This window comes from Diceros bicornis, chromosome 3 (genome assembly GCF_020826845.1).
Source record: "Diceros bicornis minor isolate mBicDic1 chromosome 3, mDicBic1.mat.cur, whole genome shotgun sequence".
In the NCBI taxonomy this organism is placed as follows: domain Eukaryota; kingdom Metazoa; phylum Chordata; class Mammalia; order Perissodactyla; family Rhinocerotidae; genus Diceros; species Diceros bicornis.
In genome coordinates, this window is record NC_080742.1 from 18,179,024 (window position 1) to 18,199,598 (window position 20,575).

The 20,575-nt window shown below is 35.4% G+C and overlaps 1 protein-coding gene across 5 annotated transcripts in view; it reads left to right on the forward strand.

The window, feature by feature from the left end:
- CD36 (CD36 molecule) overlaps positions 1-20,575 on the forward strand; it is an 83,312-nt gene that overhangs the window by 24,775 nt on the left and 37,962 nt on the right. The window contains exon 1 of one of the 5 annotated variants that reach the window (XM_058524333.1): positions 14,803-14,822. The exons of the other annotated variants lie outside the window; for them this stretch is intronic. The gene's annotated coding sequence lies outside the window, so the exon portion shown is untranslated. Of the gene's footprint in view, positions 1-14,802; positions 14,823-20,575 lie in introns of those variants that run through there. 5 annotated transcript variants of the gene reach the window in all.

The window sequence follows — 20,575 nt, forward strand, 5'->3', positions numbered from 1 at the left end:
CTCTTATATTATGATTGTATGGCAGAGTGGTTGTGGTCCCAATCTTGGCGAGGGAAGAATCTATCCTTCCCCACTTCTTACAGTCAACTGTAACCAGGAGAAGTCACAGGCAAGTTTCTACTTCTGGCATTCCTGGTGTGGCTCTAGTCAACAGGTAGCTACTTGTCTGAGAGGTGACTTTGCAACTTTATTTTACCCTCAGTTGTCATATTGCATACCTGACTTGGGCTACTGACTCTTTGATGCAACAGCTAACAGGATATAGGAAGTAATGTTAAAAAATTACTCGTTATATTAAAGCCAGTTTTCGATTTGCAAATCATTGCTATGATGTTTTTCATGGTAAGAACTAGCTACATAGAATGATAATGGGAGGCATAGAAAACTAGGTACTAGAATTAGGTAAAGTTTTGCAGATTCCAGGAGTAATCATTTTACCGGTCACATATAACCATTTCTATTGATGACATTTTATTTTGACCTGCATTGTGTTACAACATTCTGTAGGAACAAACAATATTTGTATGCCTTCACTTTATTTCACTATGGTTATCTTAAATAGTTGGGAACCGAGCTTTGTGAATTAAAAGAGAGCACAGGAGGCAGTGGTTTGCCTCAGTGGGCAAGAAAGGGGACTGAAGAAAGTATTTAGCATAGACAAGGATAGGAATTGTTAATACAAGTTCTTCCAAGAAATAATTCATAGCCTTGCTTGTACCTCAGTCCTATATAATTCTATTTGACATTTGGGTAGTAAATATTGTTATTTAAGCCTTCTAGACAAGCCATTATTAAATATTTCAATATAAGATCACAAGCAATTACTGATTTACAATTATGTATGTTACCTAAATGTAAATAACTAGAAAACAAAAAAAAATTGAAATGACATGCTGTATAGTAATGTTACTAAACATACATTTTTATATTAAAAGACAAGGACTTTACGAATGCCAGCATTATGTAAATAACTTTGTCTTTAGAAAGTTGGATTATAAGTTGCATCTTTTTTATTCATTAAATAAATATTTTTATGCCCAACACATGCTAGGTACTGGCCATTTTCTGTACCTAATTTTATCCACTTAGCACTTTGAGTAATCAATTAATTTCCCAGTACAAATATTATTATTTAATACATTAAATGGATATCAATACAGGAAGTGTTTTATAAGGGTCACTGCTCTACTGGGTAATCAGGGAATCCTCCACTGATTTTGGTACCACAAGTTTTCATATTTCTCCCTTAGAGATGATGAAAACTCAGTGGACTCCTAAGTATCTGTAGTCTGTGGAGTCTTAGGTTGCTTAGAAACTCAGTGACTATGGGCTTGCTATGGCAACCCAATTTATCAGTGAATGCAAAAGGAACTTAGCTGTGCCAAATCTCCATATTTTGCTGGTAGCAATGTTCAGATAAGCTCTTCTATCATTTCAGTATTTTTTATTATCTACAAAATCAAACTAAATAATATTACAATTTACCAAATTTTGAAAATAGTAATTTATAGTTTATCATAGCAACTACATGAAAATTGGCTTGAATTCACTATGTAATTTTAGTTATTTCAAATTTATTATGTCTTCTGGTTACTATCCCAATGCCTAAGCTTGCTTATATGTATATGATCTGTGTTAAATTAAAAGCACGAGAAAGCAAGACTAGTATAATATGCAATTTATATAATAATAAAAAAGCTCTGTAAATTTGACTTCTATCAGTAGTTCTATCCAAATAATCTTTAATTTTATCTATATATGTATACGTAGTATGTTTTAATATTATCCTTTTATGTTATTAACTCCTTATTTGCATATAAAGATAATAAATGTGTTACTGTATTATTTCTCTTTAAAATCTTATGCCTTAAGGAATATACCAGGTAATCTGACACACAAATGTATTAGAAAGTTAATTTCTTTGTAAAGCACATTTTTGCAATAACGGAAAAGGCAGGAGGGGACCTATTCTCATCCTTGAGCATTTTCTGCCTACGGTACATTCTCAATTATTTTGCCCTTTCTGATTTTAGGCATGTTTTCAGATTTTAATAACACTCTATTTTTTTTTTTTAACCTATTCATGCTATGTATAAACTGTAATCTTCTTTGTACCTCTTCATATGTAGGCATTGTACTTATCTTATCTCCCTATTGATTCCAATGTTGGTGTATTTATCATAGTCAATAGCAGAGGAGGAGCCAGTAACCTCTCCTGAGACGGGCCCGCCACAGGTTCTATTTACTCTCCTTTTCTCCTGGGTTTTGGCATTTGTGCATTTTGTTTTGATATTTAAGAGTTCATCATTTTAAAGGTTCTCTTGAGAGTAAAAGAATCAGTCTGACTCAGGTTTTCATGGGACAATGATACAGTTGGCAATATTTTATATTTTCTTTATACTTTATTCATTTCTCCAGAGTTCTGCAATTGATTTTTTTTTTTTTTTTGTATCATCTAGTATGGTATGTCAGTTCAACTGGGCAACGCCCATGTTAATGATGATATGTCTCGTCTCATGGACGGAAACAAGTACAAAGGAGGAACTTAAGCTATTTTTCTGGATTTAATTGTCATCAGAACAGAAAAGCCAGTTCCCAGGGGTCTCTGTTTAGGGTTCCAATGACTAGTCCACACTGGCACCCTCGACAAAGATGCATTTTGTTGTCAGATAAAGCCCCACTGTTTTTTAAAAAAATAAATCAGCAGCCCAGAACAAATCCACTGAACAACTCAAAGGAATCAAACTATTAGCAAGGCATTCTACATGTTAGTCTATAAGGAGTTAGTAGATTGTCATATAAAAGATTAGACAGTAGAATATCATATTCAGGAGACTTGGAAAGAATTTCTAATAGGCCAAACCCCCCCCCCCAATATAATGACTTATTAATGATCTACATTTAACATTTAATCATGGTTTTTGGTGTGATTGAATTATTTTAATAAATTTTAGAAAACTTCGTTTTAATCAATATGTCTATTCCTGGTAAACACAATTTGTACATTAGATTGTGTAAAATGTTTGGGAAAAGCTTGTTGTGTAGGAGCATGGTGTTCATCCTTGTATTGCAGTTACAAAGCATCTGTGGAATGGAAGAAGTAAAACCCTTCCGAAGGATATTCTCTAGTGGAAGAATCAGATTATCTGTTCAATACATTCAGATTTTTGCTTGAAGCAGACTATATCTGTTCTTTATTCCATTACGTGTCTGGTGTCTACTAACTATAAAAAATACACATCTGGAAAATAATCAGTCCTTTTAAACTTAATATCAGATATCCTGGAAAAGCAAAGGCACTTCCTCTCCTACCAAAATATTTACCATACCCATGTCTCTTTTTGATCTATGCTCTGATACCTATAACGTAGTTTCTTTAAGCATCTATTCAATGAATATTTCAGCACCTATAGGTGTTAGGCACTTTTTTAGAATCTGGGGTATAACAGTAAACAACACCAACGCAGTTCCCATGAGCACATCATAAGGAGTATCATTGTGACCTACTCCCTTGCAACTCATGAATGAACAAATAAATGATGAATTGGGGTTTTTTGTAACACTTTCTATGGGTAGGACACTAAAGTGTCTGGAGATATATAGATGAGTAAAATATAGTCATGGGGTATTTTATGTGCTTAATATTATATTAATATCTCTGTTGCATGGTGTAGAAAACCATATTGTAGGGATACTTTTTTCTTCCTTTTTTTTTTTTTTTCAGATACCTACTGGTTCAGTCATGTTTCTTGACCACATTCAATAAACTTTGGCTAGATGTTTTAGTTGTTTAAAATATATGTGATCTAAAGTCCACATTTTACGTAGAATCTCAGGGTATTGGTTTGGGTGCTTTCAACTCAAACTAACTGAATCAATATGGGGATTTTTGTAAACTCCAGAGTTAGTATTCTTCAGGCACAGTTGGATCAAACTGCTGGCTCTTTCTTCTCAACTCTCTCTGCTCTTCCCTTTATTTGGGTGTTGTCATTGACCCAAGTTGACATTCCTCGAGGTTCTAAGATGGCCCCCAGCTGCAAGGGTACCTGTTCCCTCTTCTTATTTATGGAGGATGGGGAGGTGAGAGGGATAGTTGAAAGATCGAGTCCCACCAATGCTGAGCAAAGGAGCAGAGCTTTGTGAGTCTTGAAGGAAAATGCATATTCTTATGACACTCCCTATTTAGTTAAATAAAGGAAAATATTAAATAGAACGTTGGAGTTTTTAGAGGCAATATCATGTTGATGCATGCATTATAAATCAAAATCTGGAGGCAGCTTTTGAATCTTTCCTTCTGAATTCAATATTGAAGGGCATCTCTGAAAGCGAAGTCAGCCACTCATGGCTTCTGGAACACAAGCTGTTCCTCACTACACAGGATGCAGGACAGGACCTGAGGATGTCAAGTTCTTGAAATGGTACTATCTTTCTTTCCTCTGGGAAATTCTTAAGCATGTTGATGTATCCCTGAAAGATTATGATTTAGTTGACTGAAATAGCTGAATTTAGTCAGATTTATTCATTGTGTTTCATCTTTAACTCAAAATTAAAACCAATCCCCCAAAACATGTCTTTAACACTCATGTATTGGAATTTTTCAAAAACAGACCTTGTCCGTTTTCAGTTTTCTCAGTATTCTCAGTTCCAGTCACCTAGGACTGAATAAAGATTGCCTCAAAAAGTGACATATTCAGTGGTGGAATCTTTTATCATAGAAAAGGTTTTCCAAGTAATTAATTTGCATCAAAGACTTAAAAACAAAATCATCACAGTATTTTTTTCTCTAACCTAAATGACATGGCAGATAAGCCAGAGAAAGTTTAGCAAATAGCACAAATTTAATCTTTAATTTTTGAGCTTCATAGTTTGAGGGATTTACATAGTTTCTACCACATAGGATGGTAAATACAAGGTTAAGAGAATAAGTGGCAGAATAAGGTTCAGTTTGACTGAAATATCTTTTGGTAATGTTTGTAACCCATGATTGTGTATTGAACTGCCATTGGAGGCTGGGTGCCTTTCAAAACAGAAATATCTGTTAAATGGATAACGTGAGCATATTCACAAAAGGAGTAAAAGGCCAGGGCCAGTCTGGTGGCTTGGCGATTAAGGATGTGCCCTCCGCTTCAGTGGCTCGGGGTTAGTGGGTTCGGATCCTGGTTGTGGACCAATGCACCGCGTCGGCCATGCTGTGGCGACATCCCATATAAAGTAGAGGAAGATGGGCATGGATGTTAGCCCGGGACCAATCTTCCTCAGCAAAAAGAAGAAGATTGACAACAGATGTTAGCTCAGGGCTAATCTTCCTCACACACACACAAAAAAAGTGAGAGACTAAATGAACTCATAGTTTCTGCTAATTTAAAGATAACTTGTGCTTTTTTTTTCTTTTTAATTTTTTTTTTAATTTGTTTATTTATTTTTCCCCCAAAGCCCCAGTAGATAGTTGTATGTCATAGCTGCACATCCTTCTAGTTGCTGTATGTGGGACTCGGCCTCAGCATGGCCCGAGAAGCAGTGCGTAGGTGCGCGCCCGGGAGCCGAACCCGGGCCGCCAGTAGCGGAGCGCGCGCAATTAACAGCTAAGCCACGGGCCGGCCCTAACTTGTGCTTTTGTAAGTACAACTGCAATAAGTTAATTTGGATGCAATACCAAATTTGCATACCTAAAACCATGTATCATTATGAAAGTATATTAGAAAGATAAAGATAAGATGTCAAATAGTCAAATAAAGATCATTAGCACAGATAAATGTAGGGTAACCAAAGGAGAAAAGAAGGAAAAATTAAAACAGAGAAGCTTGTGAAAGAGAGAAGTCATATACTGAAGCTTATTATAAAAATAATATTTTGGAACATGCTTCTTTATAACATGAGAAATATTTAATGGTTTTTAATTTTGAGTTGCATGAAATGGTGTGGTTTCCATGTTTTTATGGACTTATTTCACCTCGAAATTTTACTCAGTGTAGCCCTCTTTCCTCCCACCGACTGTGATTACCCAGTTTTCCCTGAGGAGTTGTAGAAAATGAGAGGAAAAACAGGCCTAGGGCATGATTTTGGATCATGTCCAGAAAATGTTTTTAGTCTTTCAATACATGGAGGATGCTTCTCCAAGCCTTGTACGTGCAGCTTGGGAAAACAGTGATAATCTCAGCATATTCACTCTGAACAGGAAAGCATGGTGTTGTTAACAAAAGGAGTGTTACGGGGTACACTGAAACGTACTCCACAACACGAGCATCTCAATTCACATGTGTATCTTTACTCGTGAACCGGAGGCGTTGTGGAGGAGGATAGTTTGCTTACCTAAACACCACAGCTGAGGGCCCCGGGGCCCCAAAAGCCAAAAAACAGTTATATCCTAGGAGTCTCGGAGAATAGATGTACTAATTGACCAGCGCAGAGCTAGCAGAGTCATTTAAGGGTGACATTCCATAGCAATTCAGATTCCATATCTACTATTGTTTGCTTAAATCACAATGCCAGAACAAAAGAGAAAAGTGACATTCAGGAATCTGAAAGAGGGTGGTCACAATAAACATGTTTTAAGTCCTTGGTTGCTTGGTGGAGAACAATGAGGATAACAGACACTTGCATAAAGACAGGGTTGATACTACCTAAACCTACCTACTATAGTTAGAAAGGGTGGCAGATTGCTTTCTACTTAACCACAAGGTAAATTGCTTTATCAAGTTCATTGTCACTGACCGGTAAGTCGACGCAAACTTTAACGCTGCTAAAGTCTCAGGGCTAAAATGAAGTTTAACAGGTAAGTCAAATTTCTCTATTATTCACAACTTAAGTGTGGAGATTCCAAGGGGAAGGCTTTACTCTACTCCCAACAAGTTGTAATTTCTTTCATTCAAGCAGATAACCAGCTATCACAGAGACACATGCAGGACAGTTGAAGGGTTTTGATATTTTAGAATTATTGTGAATTTATATGATATCTGTCTTATGCATTATGGATTAGTAGTCTCCCACTTTCTATTCTGTCTGGATTCTAATGTTTATGATTTCTAGAATATACTTATGGAAATACGATATAAAGAAAGCAATTTAAATGATCCATAACATTTCCAGGAAAACTTCTGCTTCTGGAAGTTTTATCAGATATATATAAAAGACAGACTTGCCATTGTGGTTAGTGTGTCTCTTTGTTAATTAAATGGAACAAAATCAGTTTCAGTCTCATTATCCATCTGATTTCTTTATAGAAATTTTTCTGTTTTTGTATATTCAACATGCTCTTCAACTTTTTTATTGGAGTTTAAACAGAATTAAAAAACCTGATATTATTTTAGCATTTAAAAGCACATCATTTTGATCAAGCCATGAGCCAATGCAAATATAAATTGATTTCTCCTAACGCTTCTTAAAATTATTTTATTTATTTAATTTTTAAGACCCCTATTTAAGATCTTTAGTCTAGATTATTTATCAACACTAAAATTTGTTGTACCTTCAATTCAATGAATTTTCTATATTTCTGCATTGTGAAATTTCAAATTCATTGATAGCATAATTTTTTTGTGTGTGTGAGGACGATCAGCCCTGAGCTAACACCCAATGCCAGTCCTCTTTTTTGCTGAGGAAGATGGGCACTGGGCTAACATCTGTGCCCATCTTCCTCTACTCTATACGGGATGCCACCACAGCATGGCTTGACAAACAGTGTGACGGTGTGAGCCTGGGGTTCCAAACCAGTGAACCCCTGGGCCAGTGAAGGGGAGCGTATGCACTCAACCACTGTGCCACCAGGCTGGCCCTGATAGCACAATTTTTTTCCTCAACCTTTTTTACATTTGGTGTTCATTAACTAAATGCTTGTTTTTGTTAGTGATTGATTTTTTTTCCTACTGTTTTATGACATTGTACTTTGAAGACTCATAATTTTACTTGAATATTTCTGGGTTTTTTCCCCCTAATAATTTCCCATCTACTGTATGAGTACAAATTACCCTGACAACTATACTGATTATAACATTTTCTTATGTTTCTTAGTATCATTTAAATGTTGATATTTTTTCTTCTGCTTAGAGAGTTAAGTCAGCTTTACAAACTGTTTAAGTACAGATTAGGTGTGCCAACATTTTTAAACAGACTATGGAATTTACATATTGATCTGGCCCTGCTCACATGAGAGCTATCCACACATACGGAGCTGCGTCCTCTCATCTCTTTCACACACAGCTCCTACCATGGCTTCTAGTAAACATATGGGTAAGCATGTTTTTTATGTTTTTGATACAGTATGTTTGCTTTCACCCTGTGTTTCAATTCATTAGACCACATGGTTTAAGTTGAAACTAATTATCCTGATATTCTGCATTTTAGCTTAAATAATGTACTTGAAATTTTCTTTTAAAGGTGATATTAGAAACTTCCATTTTAATCTCTCGAGCTTTCACTGGCATTACATTATACTGTTAGGTCTTGTGCATTTAATATTCTCTTTTTAAATTATGTACATATATATTTATTTATTTTTTATTCCTGCCTGTGAAGCCCTTCCTCACCATATAAAGCAGGTAGAACATGCCATTGGTTTAATACTTCTATAAATGAACAAGGCAGCAACTGATAAAATAGATATATGTTCATAAATATATATGCACATATATAATCATGTGTGTACATACATGTGCATAAATATGTATGTGTGTATAAAATCTTCATGGTTAGTTATCCCCAAGGATTAATGTGATAAAACAAATTTTACCTTACAGTTTTACACCCGTAACTAAGGTTTTGAGATAGTTTACAGGTCTTTAGAATGGATTTTATTTATTTAATCTAAAAATAATTCTGTTATTGTCACAGAATATGTTCACTGTTCATTCCTTATTGTGTTTAGATATCATTTTCCTCTCGATATAATATCAGGTTATTTAAAATTATTCAATTTCTACAAATGTGTTAAAAAAGAATATGTAAAATTAGGTATTGCTCAAGAATTACTTTCAGAAAAGAGTGTAGGCTCTTCAGTCAGTCTATCTGAGTTTTCATTGCTGTTTTGGCAAGTGTTAGCTGTGTGATATCAGCTACTTGTGGACAGAGCCTAGTAAGGTGGTGTGACAGGTCAACAAAGCAACATGTGAGATACTTAGTTCAACAACTGGAGATAGTAAGCCCCCAATATGTGTTAACTCTGTCGTATCATCATCATTTATTTATGTCTTTGCTTAACTGTACAATCTAGAATTGCAATGCACATTATAGTAAAATTCTTCTTTACACTTGCTGAACTATAAAAAAATAAATGAATTACTTAAAAAATTTTAGCTACTCCATGGAAGCTGCGTACAGCTGTACATTTTTTATTTTTTCCCCCCAAAGCCCCAGTAGATAGTTGTATGTCATAGCTGCACATCCTTCTAGTTGCTGTATGTGGGACGCGGCCTCAGCATGGCCGGAGAAGCGGTGCATCGGTGTGTGCCTGGGATCCGAACCCGGGCCGCCAGCACTGGAGTGCGCGCACTTAACCACTAAGCCACGGGGCCGGCCCCTAGCTTTACATTTTTAAATCTAACTCTGCCATCTGATTTGATCTTCAGCTTGAGAGTGTAGACCCCGTAGTTCTCCGCTTTGACAAGAAAGGAAATCAGGAACACGATGACTGTGTGCTGCCCAGTTCACAAATCCTATTGTTCATAAAGCTGTGATCAGAAGTGGGTCATGTGATGCCTCTTCTAGAACTCCTACAATGTGTCTACCACTGCTTTTCAAATATGTTGCAATATTTATGTTACTCAACTTACTTTACTCTTCCTCTTTTACTTCATGAGTGTTAAATTCCACGAATCAGTTTATCTAAAAATGCTGTTATAAAGGATTTTTAAAAACCATACAAATGCTAGAAGAAAGCTTATCAGTTTTCATATTCTTGAAGTGGAGAAGGCCTTCAAAGGATGACACAATACTTGAAATTACTGTGAAAGTTAATGACATAAAAATTGAAAATTTTGTTAATTTAAAAATACAATAAAAATAAAGCTAAAAACAGTCAAAAATTTTTAAAAATTGTTAAATGTCAGAAGACTGGCTATTTCCTTGCTAATTAATAAGGAAAAGACAAATAAATCTGTAGAAAAAAAGATGAACAAGGATATTATCACAAATATTTCAAAATATGAATGGCTAATATACTTAAGAAAACAGATTAAACTTCACTCAAATATTTACCAATAAAAAAGTATTTGTTAAAAAGTTATTTGTTAAAAACTTAAAGTTTGGTATAAACCAGTGTGAGCAATGTATGGAGACAGGCATTCTTGCACGTTGTTACGTCCATGTACGAACAGAAATTTGGTAAAACTCTCCCTACCAAAAATACAAGTACGCAGTTTTGACACAGAAATTTCACTTTCTGCTGTTTACTGGTGTCCTATGACAGGTAAACAAAATTATATGCACATGAAGTTTTAGGATTGTTTTTGTAAGATCAAAGACACAACAACAGAAAAAACAACAACAACAAAATCTCATTCAATAGGAAACTGGTCATTTAAAAGACAATATGTCATTTATTATGGAATATTTTTCAATAGTGGAAAAAGAGAGAGTTAACTCCGTGATCTGAGAATATCTCCAAGGCATATAACTTAAGAGGCAAGTTGCAGAAAGTATGATTCAGTGTATGTATTATCCCATATACATATGTATATGGCTTAAAATTCATAAAATTGCTGGGGGTGTGGGAACGCACCTAACATTGGTTACTTCTGAGGAATAGAATTGGGGATTGAAAAAAGGCTTATTTTATACTTTTCTATAATTTTCAATATTTCTTACTTGTCCATATTATTTAATAAATTCCCTAAAATAAAAATTTGCTTAATAGCCAATGATCACCATAGCAATTATTTATTAAATACTATATGTCAGGCTGTGCACTAAGTCCTTCGTATTATCACTCTCAATCTTTACAACAACTCTGAGAGGGAGATATTTCCACTGTGACTAAGAGAGGTAAAGTAGTTAGCAACAAGTTAGACACTCGAGGAAGTGATGATTTCCAAGTTCAAACTCGGGTCCATTCACTTTCATAGCAGATGCTCTTCATCCCCACCAAACCATTGCATAATCATGGTATGAACAAGCAGCATAATAACCTCTGATTTCTGGTCATCCTCACTCTTTTCAGAATATTATTACGGTTATGATCATTGTTGTGTGTGTCCATTCATTCAACTGAGTACCAGCATGAGCCTGGTCTGTGCTCTGGGAACTCAGCAGTGAACTAAACAGGCAAGTGTCCCCCTCCTCGTGGAGCCAACATTCTAGCAGAAGCAGAAGCAGGACAAAAACATGAGTCAAATGTCTGTCTGATGGTACATGAGTCAAATGTACGTCTGATGGTACTGTGTAATCTGCAGACAACAAAGCAGGGAAGGGAGAGAGGGAGGGGCCCGTGGGAAGGAAGCACCTTTGAGGGCCTCGTAATCAGGCCCGCATCAAGCCTGGCACACAACTCACCTCATTTAGTTCTTATTATCACCTTCTTAGTTAGTTTTCCCCATTTTTTGATTAAGAAAATCAGATTTAAGTAGTTATTTAACTCCTAACCTCAGTCAATATAACTAGTGCCTGGTAACATCAGGATTCACTTATGTCTGATTCCAAACCCTATATGGTCTCTCACCAAAAAAAAAAAAAAGTTTCCGAGGAGCTGTGTCTGAGCTGTCTTGAGTATACCGAACACTGTTACCTTCATTCTCCTACATTTATCTAGTGCTATTGGTACTGCACCAAGTCTGTTTTTGCCTGCCGCCCAGAAAGCCAATCACCTAGATGATAAGGTTGTAGAGAGAGAGAGAGTTTATTAATCGCAACGCAGCCAAGTGTGGAAACGGGAGAATTAATCTCAAATCCGCTTCCCCGAAAATAGGGACTCAGGGATATTGATGGGGTAGGGGGCAAGGTGGTCTGAAATAATTGTAAGTGAGGAGAGATGAGGTAATTGATGATCTGTGAAAGCACAGTCAGGCTTCATGCCTCTTTCTAAGATGCATGTTCACACAATGGCAGCATTAGCGTGCCCTGGGGGTGGAGTTCCAACCTCTTGACGTGAAAAGGTCACTAATGGGACATATGTCTGCGTGGGCCCAGTTGACAGGTTGGTGGTCTAAATCCAGCCTGAAGTGAACAAGGGGTTCAATTCCTGAAAAAAATAGCTCAAACATCCATTACCATGGTGACCCCGGCTCCAGGGGGATGGCAGATAGCATATCGCCTAAACAGTGGCAGTTAACAATGGGTAAATTTATCATGCAGATCTAAGTCCTCATCTTCAGTTCTGATAAATTTCTGGGTAAGGCCGTCCCCTGCTTTCTTCCTGGTACAGGGAAGAAGATATCTTTACAAATGGAGATTTCCTTTACAAATGTAAATGTCTCTTACAATGGGTAACCGGAACTAAGAATGGGCTTAGCAAGGACTCTCAAGGTACCTGGAGATGTCTATGTTGATGGCCTGTTCTGGAGGCAGTCCTCCCATCCCAAACTCCTTTGGTCAGTTAGTGGGGCTAGGGGCCAAATTGTCTTTCAGGCAGAGACACATTTTGAGGTCACCAGTTCCGATCCCCCATAGTTACTAGCTGCTTAATCATCAATGGCTAACTGTTGGCCGGTTTCACCATTGTAGATTTCCATCAGGCAAGGGATACCCTCACCTAAAACACATCCCTTCACAATATTGTGGGTACATAATCGTTTTAAAATGAAAACCCCAACCTTTTTTACTCTGAAATGGGTGCAGCATTTTTCTGTCTTATTGCTCAGGGTGTATATTTTGCTCAAAATCTAAACATATGGTTGCAGATTTTACTTGGCTGTGGGCTTTCCGGGTCTTGTGTGCTGAGCTCCCCAGGACCTGTTGTCTGTGGGACTGAACGCTGAGCTGAGCAGCGGCCTCAGGGAATGTAGGTTTGATTCTCTGGACTGCTCAGGGGAGAATGTGACATTTTCCTCTCCAGAGACACTCAGGATTAGATGGCATTAGGCTACTGATTAAATAGTGATCCCAGTAAGTTCAGTGTCAATTTAGGCATTGATTTTGCATGTATTTTTTTCTGAAATATCTTTCTCTAATAGTCTTCATATTTTCGTTATAATGTAACCAGCATTTCAATATGTTTAAAATATGCTCTTTAAAATAGGTCCTATCTGAACTCCTGTGTTGGTGAGCTAGTTCTGAATTGTCGTATTGGGGTGTGTGTGTGTGTATGTGAGAATTAAGGTTGAGAAGAAAATATATCAAAGCAGCTTAAATATAATAAAATGTTCTCCATCAAAATATTTATTAAATTAGCCATTATACTAACTTTTTACTAATATCACAAAGATAAAAGGTCACAGTTACAAGGGAATCATCTTTTTAAGGTTTCTGAAATCTCTGTAAGTCATTCTTTTAAAATGAAAAGCATAAATCAAAATGAGATTACACAAGGCCATTTCCACTTGATTCTAATTAAGTGGTCTGAAATTTGAAAAACAATCCCAATCTACCTAAGGGAGTTTATAACTTATTATTAATTTTTAAATAAATGTGTCAGTAAAAATACCCTGGAAAAGGAAAGCAATGCTTGAAGAAAAAAAAGAGAGCTCAGATTCCTTTCCAGTTGTACTCCACTGCTGACAAATGAAGGATTCACCACATACCCGAAGGGACAGCACAGCGCTCCAGTGATAAGGACTGGGTTAATATGATATAATGGACTAAATATATTCTGCCTGTTGTCGTTGGGTTGCTTTATTTCTAGGTTGACCTGGAGGCAGTTTTTCAGCTGGGATGTCTGATAGATGACAGTTTAACCTGAAGATCTTGATTTTTGCCTGTACGATTCCGAGAATTGCTTTGTAAGAACAGATTGTTAACATTGAGGGTCTTTCTTTTCCCCAAAGTGGAAGGCCTTCTATTTTTATTAGATTTAAAAATAATGACTTTCTTTTAAAGTAACTTAAGTATACACTTTTTTATATTAAAAGGTCATCCTAAAGAGTAATTCTATTTAAATGTTAGTTAATAGTGGTATTTTGGTTGAAGAAATTTAAGAGAAATTTAATCTTTTTATTTTCATAGGAAGATTTTGCTGTGCTCATGCAACTTCTGTAATATTAACAGAAAATGATATGCAGTTAGAACTTTCAGTTGAAACAAAAGGCTATTTCTTTTTTTAAAGTCTGTTTGTCCTCCTTGCTGATTGACAGTCTCCAGCTGTTTTCAAAATTATTCGTCTCAACACAGTTCAGATTAATGCTGTATAGAAAAATGCATTGTATTTCAACTTCATGAAATGAGTTTAGCAAGCTAAGTCATGGCAGGGAAGTGAGACTCTAGCTATTCTCCCCAAATCACACTTTCCACCCTTGATCCAGTTCATCATCTAGAATAATGATTGTGTAATAAAACAGAATATATTAGAGGCGGCTCAGCAAGTCAGTTTTTTTTTGTCTCTCTGGCCTCTGACTTACTTGGACAGGAAAACGGCCAAAGCAAAAAGGCTGCTGGGTCTCTCAGATGTAGATAATTGGTCCTCACCAGACCCCAAAATAGACCCTTAAGGGCCTTGCTAGTAGTGTGATATGTGTGGGGTTTTTTGTTTTTTTTTTTCAGTTCCTCTGGCAACAAACCACTCACTGGGATCTGACAGTGTAGTCTTTTTTTTTTTTTTTTAAAGCATATTTAAACTCACACACTTTATGTAATGAGGATTTCAGTGCAAGGTTTTTCTGCAGAATACCATTTGGTTCTACTAGGAGTTGTCTGTTCAAATGTTGGAGCATTTGGTTGAAAAATTCTTCTTAATCTTTTTAAAGGTAAGTCATATGATTTTTTTTTTCAATGAAAAAGAGTTCTATCTTCCAAATGATAGATGACACTACTATATAAACACTAGTAAGAAGTTATATAATGACAACAACAAAAAGCATTAACTATTGTCTTAAAGTCACTGGGCTTTATTTAAAAGTTAAGTTTGCGTCGCTTTCCAAGTTATCAATCTTCCTACATTTTATGTTTAAAAAATATTAAGACTGTGCAGTGGTCAATGACATTTCACTTCTTGATGTTTAAAATCTATGTTTATCTGTAAACATTTGTTAATATTTAAAATGATTTACAATCCAACTTGATTATTGTAAAACTTTCATTGTATACTTAGGCTACACATGATTTTTAATTTAAATTATGAATTAAAATCATCATAAATAAAAATCAATATAGTAAGATTAGTTGTTATAAATAACTTTCCACTCTTATATCAACATGATCTCTAGTATGCAATTGTTAATTACTTATTACTTTACACAGTCATTAGTTTGTTTAATTTTCTATGGGAATTGCACAATTTTTGGTGAACCTGACTTTATCTACATTGTTAACAGCAATGTATGTTTTGTATATGTTTTTATTAAGCATTTTTTAAAAATAAAAAAAGATATTATAATTGCTGCTGGGAATGGTAAATTATATTAATTACAAATCATGATTCTAGATTTAATTAATTAGTGTAAATTATGTAAAATTTGATAAAATAAAAATAAACCAAATTAATATTTTTGGCTATTTAGGAAGCTTATTACAAATGCCAGCAAATTATTTTCTTGAATGATGATACCAAGTTTAAGGATTAATCATTTTGGAGAAACTGAAAGTTTCAATTTAATTATAGTAAGTGAATTTATACACAACTATAAAGGGCATAAATTCTCTAGAGTAAATCTCAAACACTTTCTGGAATTATCAAGTAACATAGTGAAAGATGTTTTTAAAATATTTGCATGTACTTTTCAGTTGTTTCCTATGTGGTTTTAAGTTAGTAATGTCTTTTTAATCTGAAAGAAACATTGCTTTTAATATTGGTTCACAAAATAACTAAACTGAAATTTTAAAAAATTTTTATTATGTAGGGAGTCCAGTGGTCCATTGAATTTTATGAGAGAAAAAATATGTAGAAATTTTTTCATTTACCTGAATCATTATTAAACCAGAACAATAAATCAAATATACAATCATCAGATAACAAGTTAGCCTGGGAGGAGTATCATAATTATAATTGGAGAGGTACTTGGACAGAGTGTACTGAAAAATTTGTAATTTACCTTGGAAGTTATACTTGCCACCCTTACTTTTTGAGAAAATGTTTGGCCATGTTTACTCAAACACGTTTGAATCTTGTGATTTTTCCTTCCTAAAGGAACTAATTCTGTAACTATTTTCTAACTTAGTCACAAGGTGTTTTACTTCACTGGCCCAAGTCATGGCTAAAATTTTCAAGTAGCACTGTTCTAAGCTAGTAGCTGCCTTTCCATTTGCATGATATTCTAGGTTCCTATATATAAAAAGAATAAATTATCTCGTTAGATTTATTGTAATCTGTTTTGTAAATAATTCCTATTTGTATAAACTATATATATTTATTTGATGTGGGCTATCTTATTTGATGTCTAATATACCCATTTTAGAGAAAATTGAGCCACAGAGAAACTGTAGTATTAAGACCCAGAAATGAACCTAAAGTGACTTCAAAGCCCGGAATCTTAACCATTGCAAATCATGTAGTATCTTGCTGTTTATAGTAGAGTTTGGGGTGAAAAAAAAAAGATAATAGCATTTCTGTTTAGGATTCAAAGATCAAGAATGGCTCTAGATAATCCTATTTAAACCCATATGACTCTAAGAGAATGATTTCAAACCTGTAGTAATCCCTGTAATCAAGTACTCCAAAAAGTACTCCAAATGATAGGCTTGTTTCTAGAGGGATCCTTAGCATAATATATGAGGTCCAATGTACTTATTGTTTTAATTTCTTAAGACTACCATCAAAATAAATTTTAAATTGTATTATTTCAAAAGTATAATTTAGTGAAGTGTATTATTATGTTTTATATTATAGACGTCTATAAACTTTTTTCTATTACGTAGTTTTACCTCCAGTATATTCTGATAGGATGGAAATCCACATATAAATTAAAAGGATTGTGGTAACTTGAAAAGATGTTAGAGATCTCCTAATCTAGTTATTTAAAAATTTTCTGCAGAGCCCTTAGTTTCTGTGGGGGTGACTCAGAACCCAAGTGAGGTGTGACTGGAAGGGGAAGGGCCACAGTTCCTTCCCTCTTTTATCAAAATAGCTTGTCTTTTCACTATATTTATATATTGGGATTCCATGTAAAATCTAATTCAAAACGAGAATCTCTCTCTAAACAGAAGTTTATAAGGTACTGGTCTAATGACCTTCTCTTTCCACATGATGAAACATAACTGGATTTAAATGATGGATTACACCCATTTCAACCAGCTTGGATTCAAATCTGGGAACTTTCTCATGTCTAGGAAATCATGGCTTTGTGAACACATCTAGATATGGGGTAGGATAAGAGTGTGAAAAAGACTTTAATTAGTTTTGAAAGCTAACTTTCATCATTCATATTCAACTTGTTATTTAATTAATTACCCCCCAAAATTCCAATAATGGGTTTTGTGGGCAGATACTATATTTATTAGGTAAGGAAGACTGTATCAAAAGAATAACAGCGTGCGTGTAGTGGAAAACAGAGGTGTGTGGTCTGGTTTTCTAGTCTGAGGAAAAGTAGAAGGAAGGCTTATGGATAGAATGGGAAAGCTGAGACACTTGCTCATGAGTAAGAACATGTCACCCAGGTCCTGGCACTCCTTAATGGCACAAGTACTCTTGTAATCTGAAACTTCTTCCAGTTTTGTAGTTCAAGTCCCAGGAAATATTGCTTCTAGGCCAGGCCTTTTCTGGGTGGAGTTTTCCAGGGAACACAGCTTTCTCCACACAGGGGAATCATCACAGGTTCTCTGGAAATTGTCTCTGGTATTCTGACTTATTTTTTGGAGAGGCTTCTTATAGCTCAGTCTCCTGGTTTCTACTACCAGGTTTCCAACACAGTGGAAAGGCATAATGCTCAGAAATTCATTCTAGAAACACTCTGTTGATTTGACAGCAGAAAAAGAAAAACTATTCTTCCTTCTTTCAAAGATAGCCCAAGGGAATAAGATACACTCACAAATTCTACAAAAGGAATAGGATTTACAATCTATAAACTGAGAGGATATAATTGCTCTCCCTATAGACTCAAGAACGTTGTATTTTTTTAATAGATTCACGATGTCGTATAAACAAAACTAGAATTTGACATTGGGGGGTTCCTGTCCCAATTTTTAAATGGGTTTGAAAGATATAGGTTTCTACAGAGATTCTCCTAGAGCTCCTAAAGGTGAGAGAGGAGTATCATGTGGGAGTGGGGACACCGAGTTAGGAACCAGGGTCTCTGGGTTCCCGCCACTGCTGTAATCACAATCACTCTGCCTGTTGGTCTTCCATGTAAGAATCTGAATGAAGAACCAGTTCAGCTGTTTAAATTAAAAACTGCTGATCTCATCTTAGCATCTTATTTTACACATGAGGAAATTGAGGGATAGAGAGATTAAGTGGCTTGCCCATGCTCGCCTGGCAAGAGAGTGGCAAATTCGTTTTTGGTTTGGTCTGTCTACTAACCTCAATTACACCAGGTTGGTTCCCTGCATTTTGATGGCTACCTTAAGCATAATTTGCAAATGAGAGTTGGGGGATGGTCTATAAAATGGGCATTCAGCAAAATATTACTTAATAATCTACCCTGAATGTGATTATTTGTTCACAGTATACAGAACACCAGGATGATATTCTCTACTTAGCAGTTATTATGGTTGTTTAAAAAATTATGTTGCGAGAAAATTTTAAGGTGCTGTATAATTATACTTTGCAAAGGAAATTCTACTTGATAATATCCAATCCTTATTATCAGCTTTAAATAACTTATTCCATTGCCTTATGACAACCCTGGCCAAAGCCAGAGGAGATAACATGCTACATGTTTTCGGAAGTCAGGGAAAGCTATTCTCCACACTCTACCCCTAAGCAATTAATAAAAAGCCAACCCCACTTGCTCAGTGAGACACAGACTTCCACTGGAAAAATAAATCACTTGTTTAGGCTTATGTCTTTTTCATTTACATTGGAAAAAACATGTGACACTAATGACTATTCAAGCTTCTTAACTACCAGGACTCAGTGTGAATGAGTTTGTTGCATCCTGATTTAAGTGGAAGTATCCTAGGTATAAGGCATACGTAAAAGGAAATCCCAAAGAATAAGAAAGAGTAAAACTAAACTGCCATAAAAAAAATTTTGTAACATTTATCTTTCTCCATTTTGGGGAAAAGTCTTATTTTCCTTATTTTCTTACCATTATTTTCTTAGCTATGCAACTAATACATTTGAAAAACTAAATGGTTCCTCAAGTGGAAATAAATACTAATAAAATCATACAAGTGGTACGTCAGTTACAACAAAGCTGTGGAGGGAAAATCTGAGACCATAACAAAATATCATTTTTATTATTATGCTGACAATGTTCACAAAAATATTGTGTGTGTGCCTGTTTTTTGTCTGTAGCCTCCATTCCATGGGCATTTATGTTTTCCTTGGCCATGGGCATTTTGAAGTAGGGAATATTTGTTTGTAAGCTACAAAGCATGTACTGACTGTTCATCAATGTCAAGTCAACCCCATTTAAAAAAATGCAGTTTCGGGGCCGGCCCCGTGGTGTAGTGGTTAAGTGCACCTGTTCCACTGCTGGCGGCCCAGGGTTCAGATCCCGGGTGCGCACTGATGCACTGCTTGTCAGGCCATGCTGTGACGGTGTCCTATGTAAAATGGAGGAAGATGGGCACAGACGTTAGCCCATGGCCAGTCTTTCTCAGCAAAAAGAGGAAGATTGGCATGGATGTTAGCTCAGGGCTGATCTTCCTCACAAAAAAAAAGAAAAAAAGAAAAAAAAATGCAGTTGCAACCAAAATAGCTCAAATGAATGTGTTTTCAAATATTAGAATAAATTCTTATTAACTTTGTTACGATAAGATCCACTCATTCCACAAATCGTTTTCGTCCAACCTTTAGGAAATAACCACATATTATACAAAGATATAAAAAATAAGATTGACTTGGTGATATACATACCAGTACAAACTAGTTGATTTTAACAGAATTGGCATGAATCAATTGCTTGTGACAAAATGAACGATACTGAAGTTGAAAATGTAAAAAAAAAAATTTGAGAATACTAAGAAAGCAATGCCTAGCATTAAAACTAAGCATTCTCTACAACATATATTTTCTTCAAATTGTTTGCACCTATCCAAAAGTGAATTATTAACAATGAAATTGAAAGTGAGGCACACTTCTTTAAGATATTTCAGTTTTCAACACTATTTGTAAGAAACAATTCAGGCATGAGCTTAGTGTTCACGAAAATGGGATTTTCTTTTAATAGTGAGTATAATTTTGGTGATATTAGAGAGTATTCTAGTATTAATTTTCTGACAGTGTATTTCCCAATTTACCCATGCTTTTTTGTTTTAACACATAGCTTACAAATGGTTAAGAAGAATTGATTGTTTCTGAGATTCATCAGATCACTTCCTGTAAAATCCACCTCTTGCTGTTAATTTGTGAATGTGTATAGTAAAGAAAACGTCTGTCACCATTCTTGCCTGGTATTTA